Raw genomic sequence first — 13,662 nt, forward strand, 5'->3', positions numbered from 1 at the left:
CACATGCCCAGGGGTGCAGAGAGGGGCAGGTACAGTTTACCGGGGCCTGGGCCTGTCAGGGGGGCCCTGGTCTGGACGAGTGCGCCGGAGTCAGCTGTTCAGCAGCGGCAGTGGGAGTGCGGATGTGGGCCGGCGTGGGGGCAGCAGCATCACAGAGGTCCTTCTGAGTGTCGATCCACTCTCCGACTGCAGGGTGTAACTTTGGAGTTTACAGGAGGACACTTTGGGTAGGTTGTTCCTGGGTGCCGTGAGGAACTGGGTTAGAGAGAGGCCACCTCCCGCGGGAGTACCACCCACTCTGCAGAATCCAGCCCGCCCCACTCCCCACATTCCCACCCCAACCGCCACCAGCAGCAGCAGATGTCAGTGCCATGTCTCCAGCCCAGCAGTCCCAGACCTGGTTCCCCACCCATTTCCAGGTCACTGTGTTCCAAGGTGGAAGGTGGGTGGCTGGGCGCTCTGTGTCTGCTGCCTCCCTGCATGCTGCTGTGAGCATTATGGTATGTGGTATAATATGTAATGGGTGCAGTGGTGTAACAAAGGGTCCGCAGAGTGTGCGGGGAGCTACGTCCATGGGGGCCCCAGGAAGTTGTTGTACCGGGGCCCAGGATTTCGCCCCTTAGCCGTGGACGCAAATGCAGAAATTTGTGGCTCTTCATTGAGGGTGTGGACTTAAAATTATGCATTTTGTGTCATTTAGCCCCACCCCTCCCCCTGTAGACACACAAATCGCACCATTTGTATGGCATGGGGGCAGGGCCTGGTGACATCACCTCGCCCCCGCACCCTTGACATGCTTCCTGGTCCCGGAGAGGAGATAGCAAATGTAGGCAAGTATGCTTGAAAAGTGCTAAAGTGGAGATACAGTAGATAAAGTACCAACCAACCACCTCCTAACTGCCATTTTTCAGCCTGTAACATGCCAATGAGGAGCCAGCTGTCAGGTCCTTGATCTCTCTCTGCTTTTTCACTGTGCCAGGCTTAGTATATCTGGCCCTTAATATAGGATAGATTGGGGGGAGGGGAGGCTGACAAGAGCCTGTGCCGCTTGTTACTGGAGTAACCCTAAAGGTGCCCGTACACTAGTACGATTTGGGCTGATTTCACCCGAACTTGACGGATCCCAAGCCCAAATCAGATGCGTCTGACATCCCATCCGTCCCCATGCCTGGTCCCGACTTGTCCTTAGGACAAGTCGGACTGGTGTATTGCATACCTCCCAACTTCTGGTCTGGTGAAATTGGGACACTTGACGGCGAAGCCGCGCGAGCGCCCGAAAAGGAGGCGGGGCGTATGCAAATGATGGCGCGGCTTATGCTAATTAGCCGCGACCTCATTTTCATACGAGAATAGACGCTGTGCGCATGCGCACAGCGTCTATTCTATTAGATTGGGGGGTCTCCCAACTGCCACCCCCCGCAGCGGGACAATGCCTGCCGCGGGTGGGACAGCGGGCAGGACCCGAAAATCGGGACTGTCCCGCTGTAATCGTGACAGTTGGGAGGTATGGTATTGGGGGCCTAAAGTCACGTAAGTACAGAATTACAATTTTATTAAAATCTTTGAAACTTGGGAAAAGCAGAAAAAGAAAATGTATCTTTTAGAACGTTCTTGTCTTGACGTTTGCCTGGACTATAAACCAGCCCCCAAAACTGCATTATACTGTGTATACAATGACCAGGTCCCCTTCATTGTGCAAGAAGTGTTAATACTCCCCCCGCGGGCGCCGAGCGCGTCCCCTCCCATCTAAATGACTCTCAGCTGCAAAATGTAGATGAATAAAAACAAGGGATTGTGCCAATGTTCTGCGGCCTTAATGTGTTTTGTAGCCACTACCCGGCGATACCTAAATGACCCGTTTGTTCTTTTGAGCTTTGGAGAATTCCAGCTCTCTCTCCCTTTCTCTCCCTCTCCCTGTGTATTCCTGAGAATTCCTGCCCTCGGACGCCTTCCCCCCCTGCAGTGGGATGAGCTGGAAACTTTCTTCTTCCCTTGTTACTAAATTCATTTTCAAGCTGGGATGTATGAATAGAGAAAGTGTCTCTTTGTATCAGCCCCACAGTCGCTGAGGGGGGAAAGTGGGTTAACGAAATAACCAATTATGGTTACAGATGTCCACAAATAGTAGACGCTATTCAATAACCCATCTATGGAAGTCCAAAGGCTCTCTCTATAGGGTACTGGCCATAAGTTACAGGGAATTTAGGTCGACCATCTAGGCCAAGAATCACTAGGTAAACACATGAAATTGGTTGACATGGTCATTAGGTTGACACAAGCATTAGGTCGATATGGAAATTGTCAACATGAGTTTTACCAGTGGCCCTGACTCCTACCTAACAGGAGAGGGGGAATTAGTTGGCAGAGGGAAATTATTTCCACCACCTCCTCAGGACCCCTTTAAGCCCTGGCGTTAGGCCTTTAATGACATCACACAGGGCTGACGCAAAGTTTTTCAGTGCCCTAGTAAAGCTTTAACTGTCTGCTCCCACCCACACACTAGGGATGCCAATCCCGGGAAAAAAATGCCTAATCCCGAGATTCCCGGGATACCAGGGATTGGTGTTGTCAATATAATGACAAACTTTAATCCCACTCTGTCCCCCCCAAACCCTGTGAAATTTACCAGGCCATCGGGGCGGGAGCTGGGCGGGGGTGGTCAGTAGCCCGGCGGCTGTGATTGGAGCCGGGGTGGCGGTGGTCAGGAGGTGGGCAGCGGTGCAGGAGCCCGCAGTGATGGCGATCCCGACCGCGGCGATGAGGTCAGTTGCCAGGCGGTGGTCTGGTGGGTGAGCACAGTGAAGCAGACCCCTGACATCAGATCACGCTGCGCGCAGCTACAAACAAAGCAGCGCACCGGAGTTTGGGCGCAGCCGGGCAGTGTCTGAGTTGGTAACTCAGTGCTACCCAGCATTGATTTACGCATGCGCAGGCCAATCTTGGATTCAAATCTGGACATTTTTAGGGCCAGATCACGCTGATCCCAATCCCGGGATTGACCTTCCTACCACGCACCTATTCCGACTTCCCAGAAACTCAGGGGAAAGTGTGTCTTGTGTCTTAGAAGTGCTGTTTGCATTAAGTTCAACAAGGAGTCATTATTAATTTGTGATACTCAGAATCAGGAAGCCCCCAAGATTCTGGAGCCTCTAGGCAGCTGCCCAATGGTAGAGCCAGCCGTGACATCACATGTGTAATATAATTCACTTTGTTCAGTGGTTTCAAACTTCCCATAGCGGCAGTTGGTAATCGGCCCTTGTAGATACTTTATTGGTCCACAATAGGGTCCTCTGTGTGGAATTATTGATCACCTTCATTTTGTCATGATGGTGAAGATAGCGCGATGAAATTAATCTATTATCAAATCCGTTTCCCCAAAGGAGCAGTAGATAACAAACCTTTATAGATGCTTTGATGGGTCATTAATTATGTCCACACATGAGTACACGTCTAGATGGAGTTAATAGCCATCTAAAGGGTGTTCTTTATAAAGGGATATGACCACTAGGGGTGCTGTGCTAATATCTCAAATTGAAAGCATCAGTATCTTAGCACTGTCTGTATTGGAAAGATTCGATTTTCCCAGAGCCAGATTAAGGGTCACATGGACTAGGACCTATTGTGAGATGCAGGTGGAGGTGTGACCAGTGCTGTGTGGGTGTGGCCAATGCTGCCTGTGTGGTCAGTTCTGCATGGGTGTGGCAAGTGCTGTGTGGGCGTGGTCAGTACTATGAGGTCTGGTCAGTAGCATGGGCCAGTGCCAAGTGGGCATAAACAAACACACATCACCCGTCACAGTGTCTCTTAAATATGGGGCACACAGGAAAGCTATGTGCGCAGAGAAGTGCCGAGGTGATACTTGCGGAGCGCTGTGAGGATGCTTAGAGCCACATTGCCCTTAACTGAACACCTCCAAATTGCCGCAGGCTACCTTCATTTCCTAATATGCATGCAGCACAAGCTAACGGCAACGGCTCGCACTGACTTGTATATGCCCCTATTATTCAATAAGAAAAAGACCTTAAGCTGTTTAGAATTTATTCTTAATTTCGGTACTGGAATTTGAGGAAGAACCTGATGTTACACCTGTACCATGTATTACAGTTCTACCTATAAGCCTATGTAGCAATGCCCCAACGTGTCCTCACTCAGCCACGGTGTCACTGCGAGTATACAGAATGCAGTACCACACAGACAACTGCTGAACTCCAATCTGCTGCGCTCCAGGACTGGGGCTTTGTGACACCTCAATGTTCTATCAAGCACAGCCAATATTTGCTTTAGGCGACCTTGGACTACCCTTCAGACCCACCAGTTCAGCTCAGCTGCTGAACACAGGCACAGAGCCATCTCCACTTGTTTTACAGCTACCAGAGATTGGGGGAGAGAGCAAATACACAGATTAACCTGTTCTGGCCTGCGCTGCTCTGTCCTGTTCAGGCCTGTGCTGCTCTGTCCTGTGCTGGCCTGTCCTGTGCTGGCCTGCGCTGCTCTCTCCTGTGCTGTCCTGTGTGGCTCTCTCCTGTGCTGGCCTGTGCTGCCCAGTCCGGCGCTGCTTTCTCCTGTGCTGGCCTGCGCTGCTTTCTCCTGTGCTGGCCTGTGCTGCTTTCTCCTGTGCTGGCCTGCGCGGCTTTCTTCTGTGCTGGCCTGCGCGGCGTTCTCCTGTGCTGGCCTGCGCTGCTTTCTCCTGTGCTGGCCTGTGCTGCTCTCTCCTGTGCTGGCCTGCGCTGCTTTCTCCTGTGCTGTCCTGTGTGGCTCTCTCCTGTGCTGGCCTGTGCTGCTTTCTTGTGTGCTGGCCTGTGCTGCTCTCTCCTGTGCTGGCATGTGTTGCTCTCTTGTGTGCTGGCCTGTGCTGCTCTCTCCTGTGCTGGCATATGCTGCTCTCTTGTGTGCTGGCCTGTGCTGCTCTCTCCTGTGCTGCTCTCTCTTGTGCTGGCCTGCGCTGCTCTCTCCTGTGCTGCTCTCTCCTGTGCTGCTCTCTCCTGTGCTGGCCTGCGCTGCTCTCTCCTGTGCTATCCTGTGTGGCTCTCTCCTGTGCTGGCCTGTGCTGCTTTCTTGTGTGCTGGCATGTGCTGCTCTCTCCTGTGCTGGCATGTGCTGCTCTCTTGTGTGCTGGCCTGTGCTGCTCTCTCCTGTGCTGGCCTGTGCTGCTCTCTCCTGTGCTGCTCTCTCTTGTGCTGGCCTGCGCTGCTCTCTCCTGTGCTGCTCTCTCCGGTACTTGTTTAGCTTCACGGTGGCAGCGCGAGGACGCTGAAGCTATGAATATTGGCAGCTTGCCAGACTGCCTTCAGCTGCGCTATCAGCATAGCGACTGTTTGAATTCTGGCAGCTTGCCAGCTGCTAAGTTGTTTAGTTTCAGGGCGACAGCGCTGCCACTTACTTCTGTCATGTACGTTATCAGCGTGCTAAGCCGACTCCCCCAAGGCAGCCCAGCGCTGCTACTCCTAACCTCCTGTGAAGTGAGAGCCTCTCACACAGCGCTTGTGCCCGCATGATATCCCCTCACCCCAGGAGAAAGGATATCATGCGGGCACAAGCGCTGTGTGAGAGGGCGCCGGCGGAGAAGCGCTGCATCTTTGTGATACGTAGGATTTGTGATGCGTGGGAGGTCATGCCCCCGTTTTGCCGGCGCTGCCCCTCTGTCTGCGGGGAATAGAGGCTGACAAGCGGGTGGCAGAGGGGACTCCCAACTTGCCCCCTTAACCCCCCCCACCGGTGAAATCTGGGATGTTCCCACGGTAAATGGGACAGTTGAGCGGTATGTGATATTGCAGAGTTACAGTACATAGGCACATAGCAAGGGCTCTGACTATTGGCCTAATTCAAACCTGATCGCAGGACAAATTTGTTCTCAGAATGGACAATACCATGCTGTACTGCAGGTGGGGTAGATGTAACATGTGCCAAAAGAGTAAGATTTGGGTGAGCTATATTGTTTCTGTGCATGGTAAATACTGGCTGCTTTATTCTTACACTGCAATTTAGATTTCCGTTTGAACACCCCCCACCCAATTCTAACTCACATGTTACATCTGCCCCACCTGCCGTGCACATGGTTTTGCCCATTTTGAGAACAAATTTGTCCTGCGTTCAGGTCTGAATTAGACCCTATGTTCATCCCAGTGGTGCGGTCTATTGATAGATAACAGATACAGCTGTACTCACTGTTCCGTGCACATTGATGATGGAGGAGAGCTTGAGCTGAGTGGGGTTTAAAGAAACTCAGCACCCGGCGAGGGTTTGTGGGAAATGGTGCAGGGATGGTGGAACAGCTTGGGTATGGGTTATTAGGTTGACATGGTCTAGGCCCACAGTCAAAGGGTGACCACTATTGGATGACAGTCAAAAGGTCAACACATCGCCATGCATCAAAAGATCGACATGAGCAAACGGTGGACATTGAAAAGTTTGATATGTGAATGGGGATAAGATTAGCTTTTCACTTTTTTGGTGTCTATGTAGACAAAGCTCAACATTGACAACATGTAAGTGTACTGCATCCTCTTACACAGTGACACGCTGCGGTCGGCACACTAAATTAAAGACTTCTGTATCCCACCATGTAACTCTACAGAGTTACAAGATGGCCCAGAAGAGATCTTGATGGCCATCTTGGGATAGGGCATGAAGCTTCCTTGGAGAACAGGAAGACTGGAGTCTGCACAGTAGCACACTTCTCTTTCAATGGTAATGGCCAATGACCTTCGGGGCTCACTATCAGTGGTCACACAGCAATGGTAAATAGTTTCACTGCTGGTGAACCTAGGCCTTGGATGTGTGGTGTTGGATGATGATGGTGGTCTGTGTTTGTGCGCACTTGTGCAATTGGTTGCTCTACATTGTTTAGCAGTCAATGGTTTCCTCCCAATAGTTAACCCATCAATGCCATCCCTAGTGATAAATAGGACCAGGATCTTCACAAGAGGAACATGATGTGGCAACAATCTGTCCACTTGCGTCATGCAACATCTGTGGCATTGGCCTGAAATTTCCAGGGTGCTCCAGCATACAGTTTGTCAGTTTGTTTCCCCAGTACCGTAGTCTGAAATGTCTACTATTGGCCATGCAAGACGCATAGTAGGGGAAGACGGGCTAGTTGTTACTGTAATCTAAAACCACACCAATGTTGCGCCATGGCTCATGTGACTGGCAACAATTTTGAACTTGTATCCTTGAGTGCTGAGCGAAATGACGCTAATGACGACATATTTAGGTAACAGGTATCTAACCAAACTTGTTTAGGTACTCTTTACCTAGAACGGCGCCCATCGCGGGCATCGCATGTACATCGCATGCCATTATAATGGAATGCGATGCGACCGATGTGATGCCCGCGATTTTACATAGAAATGCATGTTAAAATCTAAATCGCGTCGGTCGCATTGCATGCGACCAAAAAATCGCATGCGATGAGACCGACGCGATTACCGCGATTTTACATAGGAAACAATGTTAAATGGCCCAATTGACCCGGTTTTACATAGGGAACAATGTTAAATGGCCCACAGACCCCAAATAGCCAGCCTGAAGTGTGAAATGGCCCCCCCAATTGTTAACGCCACCCCACGATCAACGTCAACCCGAAGCATGGTGATCGCAGCAAGCACGCGAGGGGCGGTGGTACGCGTCCTCCGACCTTTTCATACCCCCACTATCCACGTTGGCGTGGAGTTGAGAATAGAAAGTGTGGCGAGCGAAGTGAGCCACCGAGCCCGAAGCGTGGCGAGCGCAGCGAGCCCCGCGAGGGGCCGCGGATACCTTCACAGGTATCCGCGGCCCCTCGCGGGCTTCACAGGTATGCATGTCCCCTCGCGAAGCTCGCTGCGTTTGCCACGCTTCGGGCTCGGTGGCTCGCTGTGCTGGCCACATTTTTTATTCTCAACTCCACGCCGACGTGGATAGTGGGGGTATGAAAAGGTTGGAGGACGCGTACCGCAGCCGCTCGCCACGCTTCAGGTTGACGTTGATCGTGGGGTGGCGTTAACAATTGGGGGGGCCATTTCACACTTCAGGGTGGCTATTTGTGGTCTGTGGGCCATTTAACATTGTTCCCTATGTAAAATCGGGTCAATTGGGCCATTTAACATTGTTTCCTATGTAAAATCGCGGTAATCGCGTCGGTCGCATCGCATGCGATTTTTTGGCCGCATGCGATGCGACCGACGCAATTTTTTACCTTGCGATGCCTAAGATCAAAATTGTGGGCGCCGTTCTAGGTAAACAGTACCATTGTTTATCTTGTTCCGAACTTTGAAGTCATATTTTTCAGTGAAGTGGTATCTTGGCTGGACTGTAAAGGTAAGGGGTTATCACTCATTTTGTTAGAATAACAGGCCATTTGTGGATTTATTATCATTTTATAGAATTGTAAATAAAGGCCTTTATTCAGATCTGATCGCAGTATAAATTTGTTTGGAAAATGGGCAAAGCCATGTGCACTGCAGGTGGGGCAGATGTAACATGTATAGAGAGAGAGTTAGATTTGGGTGAGTTATTTTGTTTCTATGCAGTGTAAATACTAGCTGCTTTATCTTTACACTTCAATTTAGATTTCAGTTTCAACACACCCCCACCCAAATCTAACTCTATCTGCAAGTCACATCTGCCTCAACTGCAGTGCACATGGTTTTGCCCATTTTCCAAAGCGCGGAAATCGAATTGTGGCCATCTTAGTTACCTTACTTGTAGCCCTGGGCCTGATTCTCACCTGATCCATGCCAGTTTGCCGGTATCCTCTGCTTGGCAGGGGCAGTTTAAGCCTTCGGGGGGCCTGGGTCACTTTAGACAGGGGCCCCCTCCCACTTGTCATTACCACAAACTGCATGGGATAATATTACACTGTCAAAACATAGAGTAAAGGCAGAGTAAACTTGGTCAATGGGTAACTGCAGGGGGTGGGATTAATATAAACACACATATATATATCTCTTATATATTTGGCTACATCTGTCACTCAAAGTGTGTCTGAAGCTGTAACGCTGGGTGGAGCCTCTGACTCACATGACTGACTCACACGACAGAGAACCAGCCCAGTGAGCCCACAGACAGTGCCAGACACCCTCTGCCTCTCCATGTTACACAGCAAAGACACAGCTACTCACCAGACACACCAGGTGAGTGCCCCACACCTCCATACCCTCTCTAGGAGGGACAGAATGCTCTGTTTGTGGACTTCCATCTTAATTTATGATTGTCATCACCTGTTTTAAACAGGGTAATTGATAAGAAAGGTGTTTAAGCACAGGTGATGGTAATCCATAAATTAAGAAGAAAGTCCAGAAACAGAGCAATGTGTCCCTCCCCCCCCATTCACGGCAACCCCACGATTAAATGGCACATGCAAAACACTGACATGGCTATGGTCGACAATGAAAAAGGTTGACATGAGTTTTTGAAGATTTATTTTTTACTTTTTCAATGTTTTCATATTCATTCTTATGTGTTGACGTGGACACCAATGAAGTGCCACACTTATGTCAACATTTACATGTGTTGACCTTTCTGTGTTGATTTTTTCTTGTGGCGATTCGCGGCACCCCCCGGCGACCCCCCTCCCGCGATTCACAGCACCCCCCCCCCCAATTTGCGGCGACTCCCGCGATTTGCGGCCCCACCCCGTGACACACCCCCTCCTGCGATTCGTGGAACCCCGCGACCCCCCCCTCCCACGATTTGTGCCAACCCCCCAGGCCCCCCCTTCCTCGCGGTACCCCCCACCCCCCGCGACCCCCCCTACCGTGATTCCCCCCCCCTGTCATTGCGGCAACCCCCCGCCCCTGCGACCCACCCTCCCACGATTCATTGCAACCCCCCGCGTCCCCCCTCCCACAATTCGCGGCACTCACCCCCACCCCCCCGCGACCCCCCCTCCCGCAATTCACGGCATCCAGCCACGACCCCTCCTCCCGTGATTCGCGGACACACCTCACCTCATCCCCCACCCCCGCTCGCGATTCACGGCAACCCCAGGATTAAATGGCACATGCAAAACACTGAAACGGCTATGGTCGACAATGAAAAAGGTTGACATGAGTTTTTGAAGATTTATTTTTCTTTTTTGAATGTTTTCATATTCATTCTCATGTGTCGACATGGACACCAATGAAGTGCTACACTTATGTCAACATTTACATGTGTTGACCTTTCTGTGTTGATTTTTTCTTGTAGCAATTTTTTTACAGTGAAAACTATGTGCACGTCAACCTACACATCATAAACCAATTCTTTGTATAATATATAACACCTGTTCTGTTTTACTGTAGGTGTTTTAAGTCAGATCTTTTACTGCTACTATTACTGTTTATGTAAATGCATTCTGAATGACAGCAACATCCTACCATCCTTCTACAAGAATATATAACCAACTAGGTGATTTATCGCGCCCTGTGCCCCCCCCCTCCCGCAATTCACGGACCCCCCGCGCACCCCCCCACGATTCACGCCCCCTCCCACGATTCACGTCACCCCCCGCGCACCCCCCCACGATTCACGCCCCCTCCCACGATTCACGTCACCCCCGCACACACCCCCCTCCCGCAATTCGCAACCATCCCCCCTCCCGCAATTCACGCCCCCTCCCACGCTTTGCGGACCCCCGCCCTCTCCCGCGATTTGCGGACACCTGCGCCCCCTCCCTCCCTTGATTCACGGCACCCCCCACACCCCTCCCACAATTCACGGCACCCCTAAGCCCCTCTTTAGTCCCCCGTATACTCACAAACCCCTATCACTACCCAGCTTCCTGCTCTCCTGAACCGTAACTTCCACCACTGGGGAGTCGCTGACGCTGTTTTGCCCACATGCCCCTATCATGCATCATAGCCCAGCCTCCTGCTCTCATGTACCCTAACTCCCACCCAGTAGTAGGAGACACTGACTTAGGGCCACCATCCTGTACTCCTGTACTGCCACACTGGACCCTCACCCACTGGCAGAAGCTGCACAGTATCTCCCACCCTCCTCTTTAGTCCCCCTTGTGTCCACACACCCCTATCACTACGCAGCCTCCTGTTTTCCTGTGTCGTGACCTCCGCCAGTTGGGAGCCGCTAACTCAAAAACACCCTACTATACTATTGCACACACACACACACATAAACAACATGCACACACAGCCCCCCCCCCACACACACACACCCACAAATGTCACTGTACCATCCACACTATCAATGTACATCTTACTCTGTAACCGCTTTTTAATTAAACAAAACAATACACACCCCCTTCCACATCATATGCTCTCTATTTAACACATTTCACCTATAACTCAAGTTGCAATACAGGCATCTTTCATACAATTTTAACCATCTTTCTCATATACAAATGTTCACAAATTAAGGGGGCGCAGCTCCTTACGACGTTGTGAAGCGCCCTACGAGCGCTCTTCACACCGTCGTAAGGGGCTGCGCCCCCTTAATTTGTGAACATTTGTATATGAGAAAGATGGTTAGAATTGTATGAAAGATGCCTGTATTGCAACTTGAGTTATAGGTGAAATGTGTTAAATAGAGAGCATATGATGTGGAAGGGGGTGTGTATTGTTTTGTTTAATTAAAAAGCGTTTACAGTGTAAGATGTACATTGGTAGTGTGGATGGTACAGTGACATTTGTGGGTGTGTGGGGGGGGGGGGGGGGCTGTGTGTGCATGTTGTTTATGTGTGTGTGCAATAGTATAGTAGGGTGTTTTTGAGTTAGCGGCTCCCCACTGGCGGAGGTCACGACACAGGTAAACAGGAGGCTGGGTAGTGATAGGGGTGTGTGGACATAAGGGGGACTAAAGAGGAGGGTGGGAGATACTGTGCAGCTTCTGCCAGTGGGTGAGGGTCCAGTGTGGCAGTACAGGAGTACAGGATGGTGGCCCTAAGTCAGTGTCTCCTCCTACTGGGTGGGAGTTAGGGTACATGAGAGCAGGAGGCTGGGCTATGAGGCATGATAGGGGCATGTGGGCAAAACAGCGTCAGCAACTCGCCAGTGGTGGAAGTTACGGTTCAGGAGAGCAGGAAGCTGGGTAGTGATAGGGTTTGTGAGTATACGGGGGACTAAAGAGGGGCTTAGGGGTGCCGTGAATTGTGGGAGGGGTGTGGGGGGTGCCTGAATAAAGGGAGGGAGGGGGCGCAGGTGTCCGCGAATCGCGGGAGAGGGCGGGGGTCCGCAAAGCGTGGGAGGGGGTGTGAATTGCGGGAGGGGGGATGGTTGCGAATTGCGGGAGGGGGGTGTGTGCGGGGGTGACGTGAATCGTGGGAGGGGGCGTGAATCGTGGGGGGGTGCGCGGGGGGTCCGTGAATTGCGGGAGGGGGGGCACGGGCTCGATAAATCACCTAGTTGTTTATATATTCTTGTAGAAGGATGGTAGGATGTTGCTGTCATTCAGAATGCATTTACATAAACAGTTATAGTAGCAGTAAAAGATCTGACTTAAAACACCTACAGTAAAACAGAACAGGTGTTATATATTATACAAAGAATTGGTTGATGATGTGTAGGTTGACGTGCACATAGTTTTCACTGTAAAAAAATTGCTACAAGAAAAAATCAACACAGAAAGGTCAACACATGTAAATGTTGACATAAGTGTGGCACTTCATTGGTGTCCATGTCGACACATGAGAATGAATATGAAAACATTAAAAAAAGAAAAATAAATCTTCAAAAACTCATGTCAACCTTTTTCATTGTCGACCATAGCCGTGTCAGTGTTTTGCATGTGCCATTTAATCCTGGGGTTGCCGTGAATCGCGAGCGGGGGGTGGGGGGGGGGGAGGAGGTGAGGTGTGTCCGCGAATCACGGGAGGAGGGGTCGTGGGTGGATGCCGTGAATTGCGGGAGGAGGGTCGCGGGGGGGGGACGCGAATCGTGGGAGGGGGGGACGCGGGGGGTTGCAGTGAATCGTGGGAGGGTGGGTCGCAGGGGCGGGGGGTTGCCGCAATGACAGGGGGGGGAATATCACGGTAGGGGGGGTCGCGGGGGGTGGGGGGTACCGCGAGGAAGAGGGGGCCTGGGGGGTTGGCACAAATCGTGGGAGGGGGGGGTCGCGGGGTTCCACAAATCGCAGGAGGGGGTGTGTCATGGGGTGGGGCCGCAAATCGCGGGAGTCGCCGCGAATTGGGGGGGGTGTGCTGTGAATCGCGGGAGGGGGGTCGCCGGGGGGTGCCGCGAATCGCCACAAGAAAAAATCAACACAGAAAGGTCAACACATGTAAATGTTGACATAAGTGTGGCACTTCATTGGTGTCCGCGTCGACACATGAGAATGAATATGAAAACATTGAAAAAGTGAAAAATAAATCTTCAAAAACTCATGTCAACCTTTTTCATTGGCGGCCATAGCCATGTCAGTGTTTTGCATGTGCCATTTAATCGTGGGGTTGCTGTGAATGGGGGGGGGAAGGGACACATTGCTCTGTTTCTGGACTTTCTTCTTAATTTATGGATTACCATCACCTGTGCTTAAACACCTTTCTTATCAATTACCCTGTTTAAAACAGGTGATGACAATCATAAATTAAGATGGAAGTCCACACACAGAGCATTCTGTCCCTCCTGGAGAGGGTCATGTTGGGAGGTATGGAGGTGTGGGGCGCTCACCTGGTGTGTCTGGTGAGTAGCTGTGTCTTTGCTGTGTAACATGGAGAGGCAGAGGGTGTCTGGCACTGTCTGTGGGCTC

The sequence above is a fragment of the Crinia signifera genome, chromosome 19, assembly GCF_055691185.1.
Source record: "Crinia signifera chromosome 19, ASM5569118v1, whole genome shotgun sequence".
Classification (NCBI taxonomy): Eukaryota; Metazoa; Chordata; class Amphibia; order Anura; family Myobatrachidae; genus Crinia; species Crinia signifera.